Source organism: Doryrhamphus excisus, chromosome 7 (genome assembly GCF_030265055.1).
Source record: "Doryrhamphus excisus isolate RoL2022-K1 chromosome 7, RoL_Dexc_1.0, whole genome shotgun sequence".
Taxonomy (NCBI): Eukaryota; Metazoa; Chordata; class Actinopteri; order Syngnathiformes; family Syngnathidae; genus Doryrhamphus; species Doryrhamphus excisus.
This window is the reverse complement of record NC_080472.1, coordinates 21885298-21902901: the sequence shown is the minus strand read 5'-3', so window position 1 is coordinate 21902901 and position 17604 is coordinate 21885298. Positions and strand designations below refer to the sequence as shown.

The 17604-nt window shown below is 46.5% G+C and overlaps 1 protein-coding gene across 1 annotated transcript in view; it reads right to left on the bottom strand.

Annotated features, from left to right (window-relative positions):
- The window catches only part of chrm2a (cholinergic receptor, muscarinic 2a), a 51666-nt gene extending 39305 nt beyond the window's left edge, over positions 1–12361 (bottom strand). Inside the window, exon 1 of the mRNA XM_058078765.1 lies at positions 12175–12361. The gene's annotated coding sequence lies outside the window, so the exon portion shown is untranslated. The remainder of the gene's footprint in view (positions 1–12174) is intronic.
- Between the last annotated feature and the right edge of the window lie 5243 nt (positions 12362–17604).

The window sequence follows — 17604 nt, the reverse complement described above, 5'->3', positions numbered from 1 at the left end:
ACTATGTAACATATGGATCCCAGTGTACTATGTAACATATGGATCCCAGTGTACTATGTAACATACGGATCCCAGTGTACTATGTAACATACGGATCCTAGTGTACTATGTAACATACGGATCCTAGTGTACTATGTAACATATGGATCCTAGCGTACTATGTAACATACGGATCCTAGCGTACTATGTAACATATGGATCCTAGCGTACTATGTAACATACGGATCCTAGCGTACTATGTAACATACGGATCCTAGCGTACTATGTAACATACGGATCCTAGCGTACTATGTAACATACGGATCCGAGTGTACTATGTAACATACGGATCCTAGTGTACTATGTAACATACGGATCCCAGTGTACTATGTAACATATGGATCCTAGTGTACTATGTAACATACGGATGCTAGTGTACTATGTAACATATGGATCCTAGTGTACTATGTAACATATGGATGCTAGTGTACTATGTAACATATGGATCCTACTGTACTATGTAACACATGGATCCTAGTGTACTATGTAACATACGGATGCTAGTGTACTATGTAACATATGGATCCTAGTGTACTATGTAACATATGGATCCCAGTGTACTATGTAACATATGGATCCCAGTGTACTATGTAACATATGGATCCCAGTGTACTATGTAACATATGGATCCCAGTGTACTATGTAACATACGGATCCTAGTGTACTATGTAACATACGGACCCTAGTGTACTATGTAACATATGGATCCCAGTGTACTATGTAACATATGGATCCCAGTGTACTATGTAACATATGGATCCTAGTGTACTATGTAACATATGGATCCTAGTGTACTATGTACATTTGGATCCTAGCGTACTATGTAACATACGGATCCTAGTGTACTATGTAACATACGGATCCCAGTGTACTATGTAACATATGGATCCCAGTGTACTATGTAACATATGGATCCCAGTGTACTATGTAACATATGGATCCCAGTGTACTATGTAACATATGGATCCCAGTGTACTATGTAACATACGGATCCTAGTGTACTATGTAACATATGGATCCTAGTGTACTATGTAACATACGGATCCTAGTGTACTATGTAACATACGGATCCCAGTGTACTATGTAACATATGGATCCTAGTGTACTATGTAACATATGGATCCTAGCGTACTATGTAACATACGGATCCTAGCGTACTATGTAACATACAGATCCTAGTGTACTATGTAACATACGGATCCTAGTGTACTATGTAACATACGGATCCTAGTGTACTATGTAACATATGGATCCTAGTGTACTATGTAACATATGGATCCTAGCGTACTATGTAACATACGGATCCTAGCGTACTATGTAACATACGGATCCTAGTGTACTATATAACATATGGATCCTAGTGTACTATGTAACATACGGATCCTAGTGTACTATGTAACATACGGATCCTAGCGTACTATGTAACATACGGATCCTAGCGTACTATGTAACATATGGATCATAGTGTACTATGTAACATACGGATCCTAGTGTACTATGTAACATACGGATCCCAGTGTACTATGTAACATATGGATCCTACTGTACTATGTAACATATGGATCCTACTGTACTATGTAACATACGGATCCTAGTGTACTATGTAACATAGGATCCTAGTGTACTATGTAACATAGGATCCTAGTGTACTATGTAACATATGGACCCTAGTGTACTATGTAACATACGGATCCCAGTGTACTATGTAACATACGGATCCTAGTGTACTATGTAACATACGGATCGTAGTGTACTATGTAACATACGGATCCTAGTGTACTATGTAACATATGGATCCTAGTGTACTATGTAATCCTATCTGCCTATATTGATAGACAGATACATTTTTTTGTAGCGTCTGAATATTTTTCCGACCACGGACCGTTAGCAGGAGGCGACCCAGGGGTCGGGGACCCCCGTGGTCGGGGACCCCCGTGCTCGACGACGTCCCAGATGGGAAGGAAGAGTTTGGAGTGCGTCCTTTTGATCTGAGCTCGCGCGTACGTGAAAGTGACCGGCGTCCAATTAGAGCACTCAACATTTGATCAGTTTCGGAGTTTGAGCAAACAGGTTGACCTTTGCCACGCACCTGCCGCTAATGAAGCGCTAATTACCAGCTTCATTACCAGCTTCATTACCAGGTTCATTACCAGGCACTCACCCGCCAATAAAGAGAATATTAAAATTCCCCAGCGTATGAAGATTTTGATTGACAAAGTCTGACAGACCACTTTGCTATTCCGCAAAGCAATTAAGACGACTTGCTTGACCCCGACCGGGCGAGCCGACACGTCGATATCGCCGCCTCAGCCTCAGCCTCATTTGGCAAAGAGCGCAGACGGCGAGCTGCTTGGTAATCCCGCCCCATCCCGCCCGCTAACAGCTTCCAATTATAGTCGACTGGGGAATGAGACCCCTCGGCTTCAGCCATGTTGGCGGCGATCGATCACGCTGGAAAAGTGTGTAAAATTGGAGGAAAGTGAGATGACCTTGTCTCCCCGCTAGTCCTCGCCTGATTGACGGCAGGAACGCGGCGAGGAGACGCGGCTGCATAGCAATGGGATGAGACGCAACGCTTGATCAGTTTGGCTTTGGAGCACTTGGACATTTTGGGGTTGGCTTTTTTTCCTGCGTCTCCACATCCCGTATCAAAGGATTGGTGGAATTTCAAGGATCCATCAGCCTTTTTTCGTTTGTAAAACGTCTGAGGTCTCCTTCCTTGGCAGGCGCCAGGCTGGGCGGTTGGGCGGACTTCCAATACTTTATTATTCCGTCATTCACGTTGTCTGAACTCCTTGGCACCAACCAGCAGAGGTCGCTATGAGGTCTGACCCGAAACCTCCACCCTCACCCCCAACCATAAACCCTAACCACAAACCCCGACCCTAGCCCACAACTCTTGACCCTAACCTTAAACCCATGACCCCTAGCCCCTGAACCCAGATCATAAGCCCCGACCCTAACCTTAAAACCATGACCCCTCACCCCCAACCATAAACCCTAACCCCAAACCCCGACCCTAGCCCACAACTCTTGACCCTAACCTTAAACCCATGACCCCTAGCCCCTGAACCCAGATCATAAGCCCCGACCCTAACCTTAAAACCAAGACCCCTAACCCCCTCACCCCAACCATAAACCCTAACCCCAAACCCCCACCCTAGCCCACAACTCTTGACCATAACCTTAAACCCATGACCCCTAACCCTTGACCCCAGATCATAGGCCTCGACCCTAACCTTAAACCCATGACCCCTAACTCCCGAACCCATGAATCCAGATCATAAGCCCCAACCCTAATCTTAAATGACCCCTATGACCCCTAACTCCCTCACCCAAACCATAGACCCAAACCCGACCCTAGCCCACAACTCTTCACCCTAACCCCAAACCCAACCCTAGCCCACAACTCTTGACCCTAACCTTAAACCCATGACCCCTAACCCCTGAACCCAGCCCCTAAGCCCCAACCCTAACCTTAAACCCATGACCCCTAGCCCCTGAAACCAGCCCCTAAGCCCCGACACTAACCTTAAACCCGTGACCCCTAACCCCCTCACCTCCCAACCATAACACCTAACCCCAAACCCCGACCCTAGCCCACAACTCTTGACCCTAACCTTAAACTTATGACCCCTAGCCCCTGAACCCAGCCCCTAAGCCCCGACACTACCCTTTAACCCGTGACCCCTAACCCCTTCATCTCCCAACCATAAACCCTAACCCTGACCCTGGCCCACAACTCTTGACCCTAACCTTACACTCATGACCCCTAACCCCTGAACCCAGCCCATGAGCTCCGACCGTAACCTTAAACCCATGACCCCTAACCCCTGAACCCAGAATATAAACCACAACCCTAACCATAAACCCATGACCCCTAACCCCTGAACCCAGCCCATGACTCCCGACCCTAACGTTAAACCCATGACCCCTAACCTCTGAACCCAGCTCACAAGCCCCAACCCTAACCTTAAACCCATGACCCCTAACCCCTGAACCCAGCTCATAAGCCCCAACCCTAACCTTAAACCCATGACCCCTAACCCCTGAACCCAGCCCATGACTCCCGACTCTAACCTTAAACCCATGACCCCTAACCCCTGAACCCAGCTCACAAGCCCCAACTTTAACCTTAAACCCATGACCCCTAACCCCTGAAGCCAGCCCCTAAGCCCCGACCCTAAATCCTATCTCTCGGCCCCAATCCTCCCCCTGCTGTGAAGTTTATGTAAGAAAGTTGCTGCATCTTTTTTAGGAAGGAACTTCACTACTCGGGAGCAACCAGAAGAGGTCGCAGTTAATTCAGGCCCATTCAGTTTGAGCCAAGGAAGGGTGGTGGGGGGCAGGAGGGGTCATGGGGGTTTAAAAAAAACCCTCCCTGACAACATGGCTGATTTGCATCATCATCATGTGAGGTTAACTTCCTTAAAGTTTGCTGACCTTCACGATTAGCATAACAAGGTTAAGGTTGAAGGAACATATGGAAATTGAAAGTCACCCGCCCCCGTCCGGCCTCCTCCATGTGGGCTGGTCACGTGACCTCCTCGTGATTTCCGCAGCTTTGATGCAAATGTGGCTGACTTGGATGGTCTCCCCGGAGGTGGGCCTTATTCCAGCAGGAAGTGGATCCGAGGAGGAGAAGCAGACGCCACTCCACCCGTAATACGGGGCCAGCTTGTTCGCCTCTAATTGATGCGTACGCGCCGAGACGCGGCGTTTAAACGCAGCTCGCTCGGGTCCACCTCCTGCCGGTTCCCGGCGCTGCGGGTTTCACTCGTGAGCTTTGAAGAGGAATTTGAATGTTCCCGCACAGAAGAAGCTTATCAGCGGGATATGATGGCGTCTTTCATGTCGGCTGGAAAATCCCAAGGTGGGATGAATGTTTCCATGGTTTTTGTTTGCATCTGCTAAGGATCACAACGTCCGTCCATCCCGGGATTTGTTTGAGTTCCACCAACACGACACCGTCTCTGGAATGTGTCCGGACTCCACTCCTTCTCAGTTGCCCCAGATTGCATGCCGCCCCCCCATCCCTCGTGCTGGCATTTCTTCCAAATGTCAAATCATTCACCCGGAAGGACTTCCACAGACCTTCTGGGCAGCGACTTGGACAACTGGAGCACGGGAACGCCCCTGGACAGGAAGCCATTCCCCCGATGCGCTTAGGAAGCAAACACAGCGCTGTTTATCTTGTCTGGGAATCTCTGCTTCCCGTGCGGCCCCCCGAAGGCACCTCGGAATCGGGACACGTTTCCTATTTACGGCCATCATCTGGACGCCGTTCTGCGTTTCCTTTACAGATACAACACGGACACAGTCCATAAATTCCGCGACCTGGCGCATGAAAGCATCACGGTGGGGCTCTGGGAGGAACATAAACATCTCTCCACGAAGGTGGAAAAGACGGCCCCAGACAGCAGAGCACAACATTCCGACAGTAATTAAGAAGCGGGGAGGCGACGTGATTGCTGGATGAGCTGAGGAACACCTGAGGCTCCTGCTCGTTCCCGACGATCCCGGGAGAATTCCTCACTACCTCAGCTGCAGATCCTTCTTTAATGACAACAGCAGCACGGTCGCTAACGCTCCAAAGTCGAGGCTATTTTCATGAGAGGACCAGACAGTTAACATTTCCTACCATCATGAACGCGTCTTACCGCCACGTTTACATGGACCCAAATATTCCAATTCCATTCGGGTTATTTGCTCAAACGGAAAAAATCTAACCTTTGTTTACACCTCATTCCGAAAGAAAAGTGCCAATCCGAATAAATATATAAACGGATTCATTCCTTTCCCAAAATCCGATTGAGGTATCTTGTATCCGCTCAATCGGAACGTTGTCAGACTGCGTTCTTCTTTGTGGTGTTTTTCTTCTTCTGTTGTTTATTGGCGGTTGGCAAGCAGCTTTCGTGTGCATTAGCGCCATCTGTGGAACAGAATCTAATCCTAAAAAAAAAATGGAGGCGAGCAATCGGCACCGGACTGTTGCGGAAAGTTTTGTTTTTGATTGGACGAAGGAAAAACTGGCAATACGGAGTTATTCCAACAAGTGGAAGAAAAACTGGAGGAAGTCGGTATCACGTGATGTTGATGTTTACGTTTTACTGGGCATGCCCCATTGACTATTCCGGTTGACTAGAGCGGCACATGTAGAGGCGCGATTGGAATATTCCTTTCCATGGATACCATTGCTTTCGGAAAGGTCATTCGGAAAGATTCCATTCGGAAAGAGAAAAACGCTTCATGTAAACGTGGCTATTGTGTCTCTATGGGCGGGTATTTAGTCCTGTGGGGGCCCAGGGCGTACCCCCATGCTGGTACTTAATAGGACTAAATCATCCATTAATAAGAGGGAATGGCGGAAAAGGAAGGGAAGGAAGTGATATCAGACAGGAAGTCTAGATTATTATAATAATTATAATAATCTAATAATAATAATAATTATTATTATTATTATTATGTGCTTGTGTCCCTTTTTTCAGGAGCACTTTGTAAACAACAGACCATGTCAAAAAACCAAATTGATAAAACCATCAAAAGGTTGGCTCAGGCCATGATGCCGGGTTGTATGTTGAGTTTAAATGAAATACTTTGGAAAGATTGGGCGGGCCGTATTCAAACACTTGGCGGGCCGGATGTGGCCCCCGGGCCGTAGTTTGCCCACCCCTGGTCCAATCCATTCCTGTGCTGCTTTTTGTGTGTTCCAAAGGCAATTACACCGCTTGTTTCACTCAGATAATCACCTACTGGAAAGGGACAGTACCCCCACCCCCACCCCCACCCTCGCCCCCCCCCCCCCCCCCATGTGACCATGGCTTCACCAATCAATGTCGGTCGGTGCGGCGCTTTAGTGCTACTTCATATTGTGAAGCTCTGCAATCAGCGGGCGTCTTGATAAGGAGCTAAAAGGACCTCGGCAGCCATTTGTCCCGCCGTGCTGCTATCATCACGCAGCCTCCGCGTCCACGTGAGGAGCTTTTGGCGCACGTTGTGCATCCGCAATTACACAAAAAGGCATCGCAACGACAACTCCGGAGTAAATAGCTGCATTATTCCAAAGGATGCATCCTTCCCAAAGATGAAAAAAAAAACATTTAACGCTTGTATCCACCTTGACTTCAAATATTTTCCAATATAAACATTCCCGTTTAGCAGCGTGAACAATCCGCCATCATGCTTTTAGGCATTTCCCTTCAGTGCTGGATGCACTTCATCAATACATAAGCACTCGGGCACGCACACGGACACCTAAGTCTCACTTATTTGGTCTTAGCTTCATTTCACGCAGATGGGTTGTCATTTAGGACGAACCATAGTGGCTACGCACACACACACGACTGGAGGGGAGAAGGACTGGAAGCCATGCGGATGTGTTGATGAGTCCCAATGGAATACCATGACATGCCCCCAGGAATACCAGGAATACCATGACATGACTACTAGTACATGACTACTACCAGGAATACTGTGACATGACTACTACCAGGAATACCATGACATGACTGCAACCAGGAATACCATGACATGACCACTACCAGGAATACCATGACATGACTACTACCAGGAATACCATGACATGACCACTACCAGGAATACCATGACATGACTACTACCAGGAATACCATGACGTGACTACTAGTACATGACTACTACCAGGAATACCATGACGTGACTACTAGTACATGACTACTACAAGGAATACCATGACATGACTACTAGTACATGACTATTACCAGGAATACTGTGACATGACTACTACCAGGAATACCATGACATGACTGCAACCAGGAATACCATGACGTGACTACTAGTACATGACTACTACCAGGAATACCATGACATGACTACTACCAGGAATACCATGACATGACCGCTACCAGGAATACCATGACATGACTACTACCAGGAATACCACGACGTTACTACTAGTACATGACTACCACCAGGAATACCATGACGTGACTACTCGTACATGACTACTACCAGGAATACCATGACATGACTACTAGTACATGACTACTACCAGGAATACCATGACGTGACTACTACCAGGAATACCATGACATGGATACTAGTACATGACTACTACCAGGAATACCATGACATGACTACAAGTACATGACTACTACCAGGAATACCATGACATGACTACTAGTACATGACTACTACCAGGAATACCATGACGTGACTACTACCAGGAATACCATGACATGGATACTAGTACATGACTACTACCAGGAATACCATGACATGACTACTAGTACATTACTACTACCAGGAATACCATGACGTGACTACTACCAGGAATACCATGACATGGATACTAGTACATGACTACTACCAGGAATACCATGACATGACTACAAGTACATGACTACTACCAGGAATACCATGACATGACTACAAGTACATGACTACTACCAGGAATACCATGACATGACTACTAGTACATGACTACTACCGGAATACCATGACATGCCTACAAGTACATAACTACTACCAGAAATACCATGACATGACTACTAGTACATGACTACTACCAGGAATACCATGACATGGATACTAGTACATGACTACTACCAGGAATACCAAGATATGACTACTAGTACATGACTACTACCGGAATACCATGACATGACTACAACCAGGAATACCAAGACATGACTACTAGTACATGACTACTACCAGGAATACCATGACATGACTACTAGTACATGACTACTACCAGGAATACCAAGACATGGCTACTAGTACATGACTACTACCAGGAGAACCAGAGTATAGAGGGGGAGAAGCCACCTGCTGTGGCCCAGGAAGGTGCACTGTATTCGGGCACACACTCCCAGCAACCGCTGTGACGCCACGGAGGTCTCTGGCAAACCTGCTCAGGTGATGTTGTTTTTCTCGTCATGGTCCAATGTCCTTCCTCTTAAAGTGGAAGTTTGTTTCCAGGTGAGCTCAGGGGAAGTTAGGAGAGGCTGTTAACGTCGCAGGCAAGAGAAAAAAGGAGCGCTGGATTTGCTCACCCTTTCACAAACAATAATGATCAGTTAAAATACTATAGTACATAATTCCCTCATAAAGTGAAATGATGGTGCACTCCGATTGTATCAATACAAAGTAAATCCGGGAGTAAAATGGAGCAAGGAAGCCAAACAATATTCCGAAATGGCGTGTCATCATCATGTTTACCGTATTTCTCCTCACGTTAAAATAAATGTTTTTGTACAAATACTTCATGCAGGCACATTCTGCTCCGATTTCCGTGACGGAAATCTACTTCCTCAGTAGATGATGAGCTTTTGGGGGAATATGTTTTTCCAGCAGGGAATTCCTTTGCAACTTTTCTCATTTGAGGTGTGACCTGTGGGATTTCTACACATCTCTTCCACGTTTTTTTTATCCTGGTAGATTCAAACCTGGCCGTGCAAACTTTTGCAAAGCAATCCAATACGACTTAAAAATATTTATTATGATTTTTTTTTCTCCAAATAATTCTATTCTTGTCACAGCACTGTGACTTTATTTTCATAATACCACAACTTTTTCCCACTCTCATTTTCCAAAACATCAATTTATTGATTTTTTTTGTTTGTAATATTGCAGGAATGATTATGCAAACATTTTGTTGTTGTGATTTTAAGTGTTTTTTATATTAATATCTACTTCATACTTGTCAAATCACAGCGTTTTTTCCCCTTTTTTGTTGTCGTTTTTGACTGTTTTTAAACTAAAAGCAGCCACAGGCTACAAATGGCCCCCGGTCCACATGTTGGAGAGCCCTGGATTAGAAGGAAGCGTTTCCAGTGTCACACAATAACGCACTTGGCGTTTTTCATCCGACGACGCGTACAGTAGCCCGGTGGTCTGTGCGACTGTTCCTGTTTGTGTAGGTGCAGGGAGTTCCCCAAGGCTCTGGTTTCGGTCCATTTTTGTTCATGTGGGTTTGGAATAAACCATTTTTTTTTTCTTGTTAGCTTTTTAATCTGGAGAGATTAGCGTCCATTAATGTTACTTTTAAGTATTGTAGGAAAAAGTCTGCTATCCGAGCTCCTGCTAGGAATGGAATATGTTCACGCCTGAGCTAGATAAGCATGTTGCCGTGTGGAAAATATTCCATTCCCAAGACTTGGTCGCGGCTTTGTCCGTGTTCTCTGGTCGCCATGTTAGCATGTGCTGATGTTGCGGCGAAACACTTGACCTCAGCAAACCTCAGCACGAAAAACGCCACGAACCACATCAGTCTTTGTATTTTTTTTTTTTTTTCCGCCATTTAATGGCACGCCGACTCTGCGATTGCCAAGTGATTGATGCTCCCTGAGGGACGCCGGTCTTGCTGCCAAATGTGTTTTTTCCCCCTTTTTTCTTGTTGTTTTTGTCTGTGTTTTTAAACCAAAAGCAGCCACAGGCTACAAATGGCCCCCGGTCCACATGTTGGAGAGCCCTGGATTAGAGGGAAGCGTTTCCAGTGTCACACAATAACAGACTTGGCGTTTTTCATCCGACGACGCGTACAGTAGCCCGGTGGTCTGCGCGACTGTTCCTGTTTCTGTAGGTGCAGGGAGTTCCCCAAGGCTCTGGTTTCGGTCCATTTTTGTTCATGTGAGTTTGGAATAAACCATTTTTTTTTCTTGTTAGCTTTTTAATCTGGAGAGATTAGCGTCCATTAATGTTACTTTTAAGTATTGTAGGAAAAAGTCTGCTATCCGAGCTCCTGCTAGGAATGGAATATGTTCACGCCTGAGCTAGATAAGCATGTTGCCGTGTGGAAAATATTCCATTCCCAAGACTTGGTCGCGGCTTTGTCCGTGTTCTCTGGTCGCCATGTTAGCATGTGCTGATGTTGCGGCGAAACACGTGACCTCGGCAAACCTCAGCACGAAAAACGCCACGAACCACATCAGTCTTTTTTTTCCCGCCATTTAATGGCGCGCCGACTCTGCGATTGCAAAGTGATTGATGCTCCCTGAGGGACGCCGGTCTTGCTGCCAAATGTGTTTTCTATTGAAATGTAATAACTGGAAAAGTAGATGTTAATCCGCCCGGAGACAAACGGCCGTACTTGGGACGGAATGGCAGCAACACATGACACCCTGCCGCCACGTAATCCGTGATTTATCCCGAGATGCCGCAAGATAACGGGATACGGTAAGCCTGTTTGGAAGACCAACTGTCCTTCCTGGCAGCTCAAAGGAAGCCATATTCCTTGCTTCCTCGACCAACACGACACTTTTATGGAATAATAATAATAATAATAATAATAAAAAGAATGTGTTCAACCTCCCTCCGATTGCTTCACACTCGGTTCGCTTTAACACCACCTTCGCAAACATCACCAAAAAGGCGTCCTGGATGCAGAAGAAGCGCCTGGACGGCCTCCAAGCGGAGTGTTGCTGTTGCTTTCGGCTGATACGTGGCAGCGAGAAGAGAAAGTGCCAAGAGCCATCTCTGCAGCACGACGACACACCTTCCCGCCTTCACAGACCCAACAAGTCCAACCGAAACCGCGTCCCGACTCGCCAAACGGGACAGGAAATCACCAAAAGCACAACATCCCGGTCTCAATTTGTGTCAATTCCGTGTTTATATTCAGCATGCAAGAGTTCGAAGCTGCCCCCCCCCCCCACCCCTTCTCCGTTTCCTTTGCGCTTCTTTGTTGGACGTGCGCTTTTACGCACGGAGGGACGCGCACCCGAGTGACGCGCACACCCCCGTGTTGTTCTCCAGCCACCTCTTTGTTGCGTTTAGATGTTTTCCTTCAATGAAAGCCGGAGGAGGGAGTGAGTGAGCGAGATTCAGCGTCCACGCACGGCTGCACCCCCACCAGTCACGCACGCGTGCGGGTGATTAAGATTTGTGTGGGGGGGCGGTGGAAAGAGGGGGCAGTAACAAAAATGGTCAAAAATGCACCCGGATTGAGTGAGTTTGGGGTTAAAGTGAAATAATGCGAGATTCCACGGAATATAAAGTTACCCCCGTCAAGAGTGTGATATTTTCGGCCCAAACCAACTGATGCTCTTGGGGGGGTGGGGATTGGGGGGGGACTACACATCTTGAAGCCAGCACATTCCCCAAAGTGGGTGATTCAACGAAGCACAGCTTCCAAGGAAGGATGAAGGCATCTCTTACCTTCTCCCATGCCGTCACGTCCTCCTGGCGGCGTCACGCTGCCGCTGCTGCCGCTGCTGCTGCTGGTGCTGCTGCCGCTGCCGTCGTCCTCCTCCTCCTCTGGTCCGCTTCATCGCGCCGTGAAGGCAGCATGCTTGTGGAGGCGAGCGGCGCCTTGCTTTGGCTGCGCACAAGAAAGTGGAGGAGAGAGAGAAAGAGAGAGAGAGAGAGAGAGAGGGAGCGCGAAGGAAGAAGGGGGGGGGGGGGGGGGGGGCGTGGAGGGGGGGCTAGTGATGACGCTCTTTATTTGCCAGTTACATTCATTACCCGTGCAATGACTGGACACTTGATTAGGTACACAGCCCGATGGCATTCAATGCAGAAAAGTCTCACTTCCTGCTTTTCATTCAGCAAAATGCTTCTTCTGATGGTGCTGCTAGTTTGAATCCCTGTCTGTCCTTTATAGATTGGACGAATGTTCACCTCGTACTTCGGTACGGGACAAAAAATTTAAAAAAATAAAAAAAATAAAACAAAACAAAAAAACTTATATTAGGAAAGCAGGAAGTGAACAAATGTAACAGTTACTGATTGTAAAAGTTATATCACCTTGTACTTCAGTATGTGACAAAAAAATTAAACAATATTAGGAAAGCAGGAAGTGAACAAAAAATATTTTTTAAGTAATTTTTTAACTATATTAGGAAAGCAGGAAGTGAACAAATGTTTTTAAAGTACAAAATAAAAAAATAATAAATTAAACTATATTAGGAAAGCAGGAAGTGAACAAATGTAACAGTTACTGATTGTAAAAGTACCAAATGGAGGGGTAGGATTTGGACATGTGGAACTGGGAACTGATTATGGGATGCACTCAATTGGAATCTGATGCATGTTCAAATGAAATTAAACCATCATGTTTTCCATCATGTCTCCATGTTGTGGAAGGGGACGTGATACCTTCAGGTCTGCTGTGTGTTGCGTAACTCCACCTGAGTTCTACCAGCAGCAGGAAGAATAAACCGTAGTATATCTTCTTGGGATGTTTGGACGACGTCGTAAATCAGCTGCAATAAAATCCATGCACAATAAATAAGACGATTCCCAGGAAGAAGGTCCCACCAGACCTAGTGTAGGATTTCAGTCAGTACCCTGCACCCCTTTCAGGCTGCCCAGAGGCAGAAAGGTGTAGTGGCCAGCCAATCACAGGGCACATATAGACAAACAACCATTCTTCGGGCGAGCCAGCCAATCACAGGGCACATATAGACAAACAACCATTCTTCGGGCAAGCCAGCCAATCACAGGGCACATACAGACAAACAACCATTCTTCGGGCGAGCCAGCCAATCACAGGGCACATATAAACAATCATCCATTCTTCAGGCAAGCCAGCCAATCACAGGGCACATATAGACAAACAACCATTCTTTGGGCGAGCCAGCCAATTACGGGGCACATATAGACAAACAATCATTCTTCGGGCGAGCCAGCCAATCATAGGGCACATATAGATAAAAACAACCATTCTTCGGGCGAGCCAGCCAATCACAGGGCACATATAAACAATCATCCATTCTTCAGGCAAGCCAGCCAATCAGAGGGCACATATAGACAAACAACCATTTTTCGGGCGAGCCAGCCAATCATAGGGCACATATAGATAAAAACAACCATTCTTCGGGCGAGCCAGCCAATCACAGGGCACATATAAACAATCATCCATTCTTCAGGCAAGCCAGCCAATCAGAGGGCACATATAGACAAACAACCATTTTTCGGGCGAGCCAGCCAATCACAGGGCACACATAGACAAACAACCAAAAATAGAACTGACTCCTTCAGGGATACTCCTGATACCGGAGGAAGGAACAGCCAATGATCAGTGGCCGCTCGTCTCCAGGATCCGCAGCTTCTTCATCCAATCATCATTCTACCACGGCGATCCTCAAGGCTCCGTTCTCCGCCCAGGCTGGTTGACGTGAGGTCAGGTTTTTCCTGGAAGATACGCAGATGTACTTTGCGAGTTGAATTTCAGCTTATGCTGCCTTTTAACACGTTTAGACTCCAAATTGCTTTTGTCGGCTTGAGCAATCTCCTTGTTTACAGCCGAGAGAAGCAGCGGCAGCAACAATATGCAAAGATCGATAGAGGAGATAGGGTGATTAGTCTGCCATCCAGGAATAAGCCCCGCCACACCGGTCCCCCGCCAAGGCCGCTCATGTGATCCGCCAAACATAATCATGTCTGCCGTGTTTTGACGGTATGCTAATTGATGTTGTTGACTGGCAGGTTGGCGGCGCAGTGATTGGAGGCAGACGTGGGCGGCCCTCCTGCTGTTTGCTGGCGTTCACCGAGCCATTTGTCTTGGTACGCCGCTAATGGCGAGGACACCGCTTCAGCGTTATCCAAAGTGCTGATGGGCGCACCTCGTAGAAAGATGCTACATCACCTGCTCACACGTGCTTCGGGATGGAGGAAGACTCCGGTACCGATTCAGCGACACTTTTCGACTTCGGCTTCGAAAAATGCCTTAAAATCTGGTGAGCGATATAAGCACGATTTGATCAGCCAATGACTGTCGAGAGTCTTGGTACCAATGGCAGGCTTCCTGTTGAGCCAGATGGAAGTTTTTATGATTATAGTTGTTGTTTTATTATTATTATTATCATTAATTCATTAATTCATTAATTCATTAATTCATTAATTCATTAATTCATTAATTCATTAATTCATTAATTCATTAATTCATTAACTCATTCATTCGTTCGTTCATTCATTCATTATTGGATTCAATACCTGTGCGTGCGATGTCGCGGCGTTTGCGCGTCACCAGGTCACGTGACGGTTTCCAGCCAATCAGTGCGGTACACAATCCGGAAGAGATTCCACCCCGGAAGCGGTGAGGGAAACGCTTGGGGAAAGAATTGCAGCAGGTATGTCGAAGTTATGTCGTCGTTAATTCACCCTCCAAAAGTCTGAAACGTAATCTAAGCGTGGTGGGACGAGAGGGGCCGTCCGCCGACGAGACGCCGCATTGAGAGGAGCAGTTTTTGACGGAACTACGGAATCGGTGAGTGTTTGTATCCGGATGCTATTCTGGACTGAGGCATTGCAAAGCCAACTTTTGGTAATAGTTGTTTCTATTTCACTGATTAAGTTTTAATTCTTGCTACTAACTTTGTCTGTCATGCACTGTTATTTAATGCAAGATTAATTTATTGCTTTTCATTATTATAATGAATAATGTCACATGGCAATAATTTATTATAAGGGAAATAAACTGTGAACATATATTGTACAATATTAAAGTTATGCTTATCATATTACGTGTTATATATATTGATTATGTGCACATTGATTTCTACTTTGTATTTAGACGGCGAGCTAGGAACACTAAGGCCCCCCCCTGGATTCTTCCAAGAGGAGCTGGCACCCCCAAATCCCCCATTCCCCGCTCTGGTCGGCCGGTAGGAGGCTTTGCAGCCGTCCCCTTTTCTTTGGTCCCTCATGTCGCTCCTCGCTGATTGGCCCGTCATATAAACTGTCAAGTCCCTTCCTTCACCTTTGACCCTCCGGACACTCAATTGCCGGGCCATTGAACTGTTGCCGTATGCCTCGGGACTCTTAGACCTCGGCCTTCTTTACCCGTCGGCCATTAAATGAATGTACACATACTAAGTATGTGTGGATTGTTCCATGTTGGTTCTTTCACATTATAATATAAGGTACCGCCACAACTTCATTTTTGTGTTTTGCCTCCTTACTCACTCCTAGAGCTGAATTTAGATTTTGTGTTTTGTGCTGTGTGAGAAATTTCAAGTCAAACTTTGAGGTTCAGAAACCGCACCGCCAGAGAAATAATAGAGAGGTAAGACGGTAGGGGTGCATGCTTCCACAAATGTTCACTCTTTTGTGCTATTATGTTCCCATCCTATTATTCCTCATACTTATTATGGGCCTGCAAGCAAAGCACAGCAGCCCATCCTTTATTTCTCATGTATTACGGGCCTGCAAGCAAAGCACAGCAGCCCATTGTATTAGTACTCATATGTATTATGGGCCTGCAAGCAAAGTGCAGCAGCCCTTCCTATTATTCCTCATATGTATTATGGGCCTGCAAGCAATTCACAGCAGCCCATCCGATTGTTCCTCATACGTATTATGGGCATGCAAGCAATTCACAGCAGCCCCATCCTATTATTCCTCATGTATTATGGGCCTGCAAGCAATTCACAGCAGCCCGTCCTACTATTCCTCATACGTATTATGGGCCTGCAAGCAATTCACAGCAGCCCGTCCTACTATTCCTCATACGTATTATGGGCCTGTAAGCAAAGTGCAGCAGCCCATCCTATTATTCCTCATATGTATTATGGGCCTGCAAGCAATTCACAGCAGCCCATCCTATTATTCCTCATACGTATTATGGGCCTGCAAGCACATGTAATGACCGCATAGGTCTTGGAGACGGGAACAGCCCAATCTGTGTAACCATGGCAACGTAACATAATCAAGCGGCCCATTTTTCCTTGATTAGCAACACGTGAAGAACCCCAACACGTTATGACCGCCAAGGTCTGCATTCGGGGGAAGTGTGCCGTTTACAGTTCGTAGCATCCCGTGTAACCGCGGTGACGCAATCGAGGAACAAAGTTGCCAACGGCCACATGATCAGGAAGCCGCCCCTCCGGTTTACCCTCGGCTGGACGTGTCTGTGGAACGGTGGCGCCATTGGCAAGATGGCTCTTTTGTCGACGTTTGCAGCGTACCGAGAGCAGCCTGAAATAAAAGCAAATGTGTTTACTTCTCGGCTAGGTGATGTCATGTATAAAACAAGATTGAAAAAAAAAAAAAAAAAAAAAGAAGTCCTTCTTGGCGTGTTGGAGATGAAAAAGGTTCTCGGGGACTTGACAGGCTGCAGGTAATATTAGCGCGTCTCGCTAGTGTGGCTGCCTGAGTGTTTCATTTTATCTCCTAATGAATCCACGCCGGCGCGGATGAATTCACGAATCCACACGGCAGTGCTCCTTCATGCTCGGAGGAGCAGATATTAATCTGCAAATATTGATTGTGCCGCCTCGCTCTTTGGGCCCCCGTTCCCCCCCCCCCCCACCCACCCTCTGCACGGCAGGCTCCCATTTTCTCCCCACAAGAGAGTGGAGTAGCTTATCTAGCCCGGCCCCGGGGGTTAATTGCTCCCCTTTTTTTGACTGTTTCCATGTCACCAAATGACTTATTTAGCATTTCTCTTCAATTCTTTTGAGTGTCTTAATTGGGGGTAATTAAGTGAAGTGATGGCATTAGTCGTTGTTGTGCCACAAAGCATCAAAACCTCAGCTAGGTGCGGAGCATACATGAATACGTCATTAATGCTGACACTCTTATCATGCTAAACCTTCACATGGTCATTAGCCCGCATGCCTTTTTTGTTATTGAGATGCGTTCGCT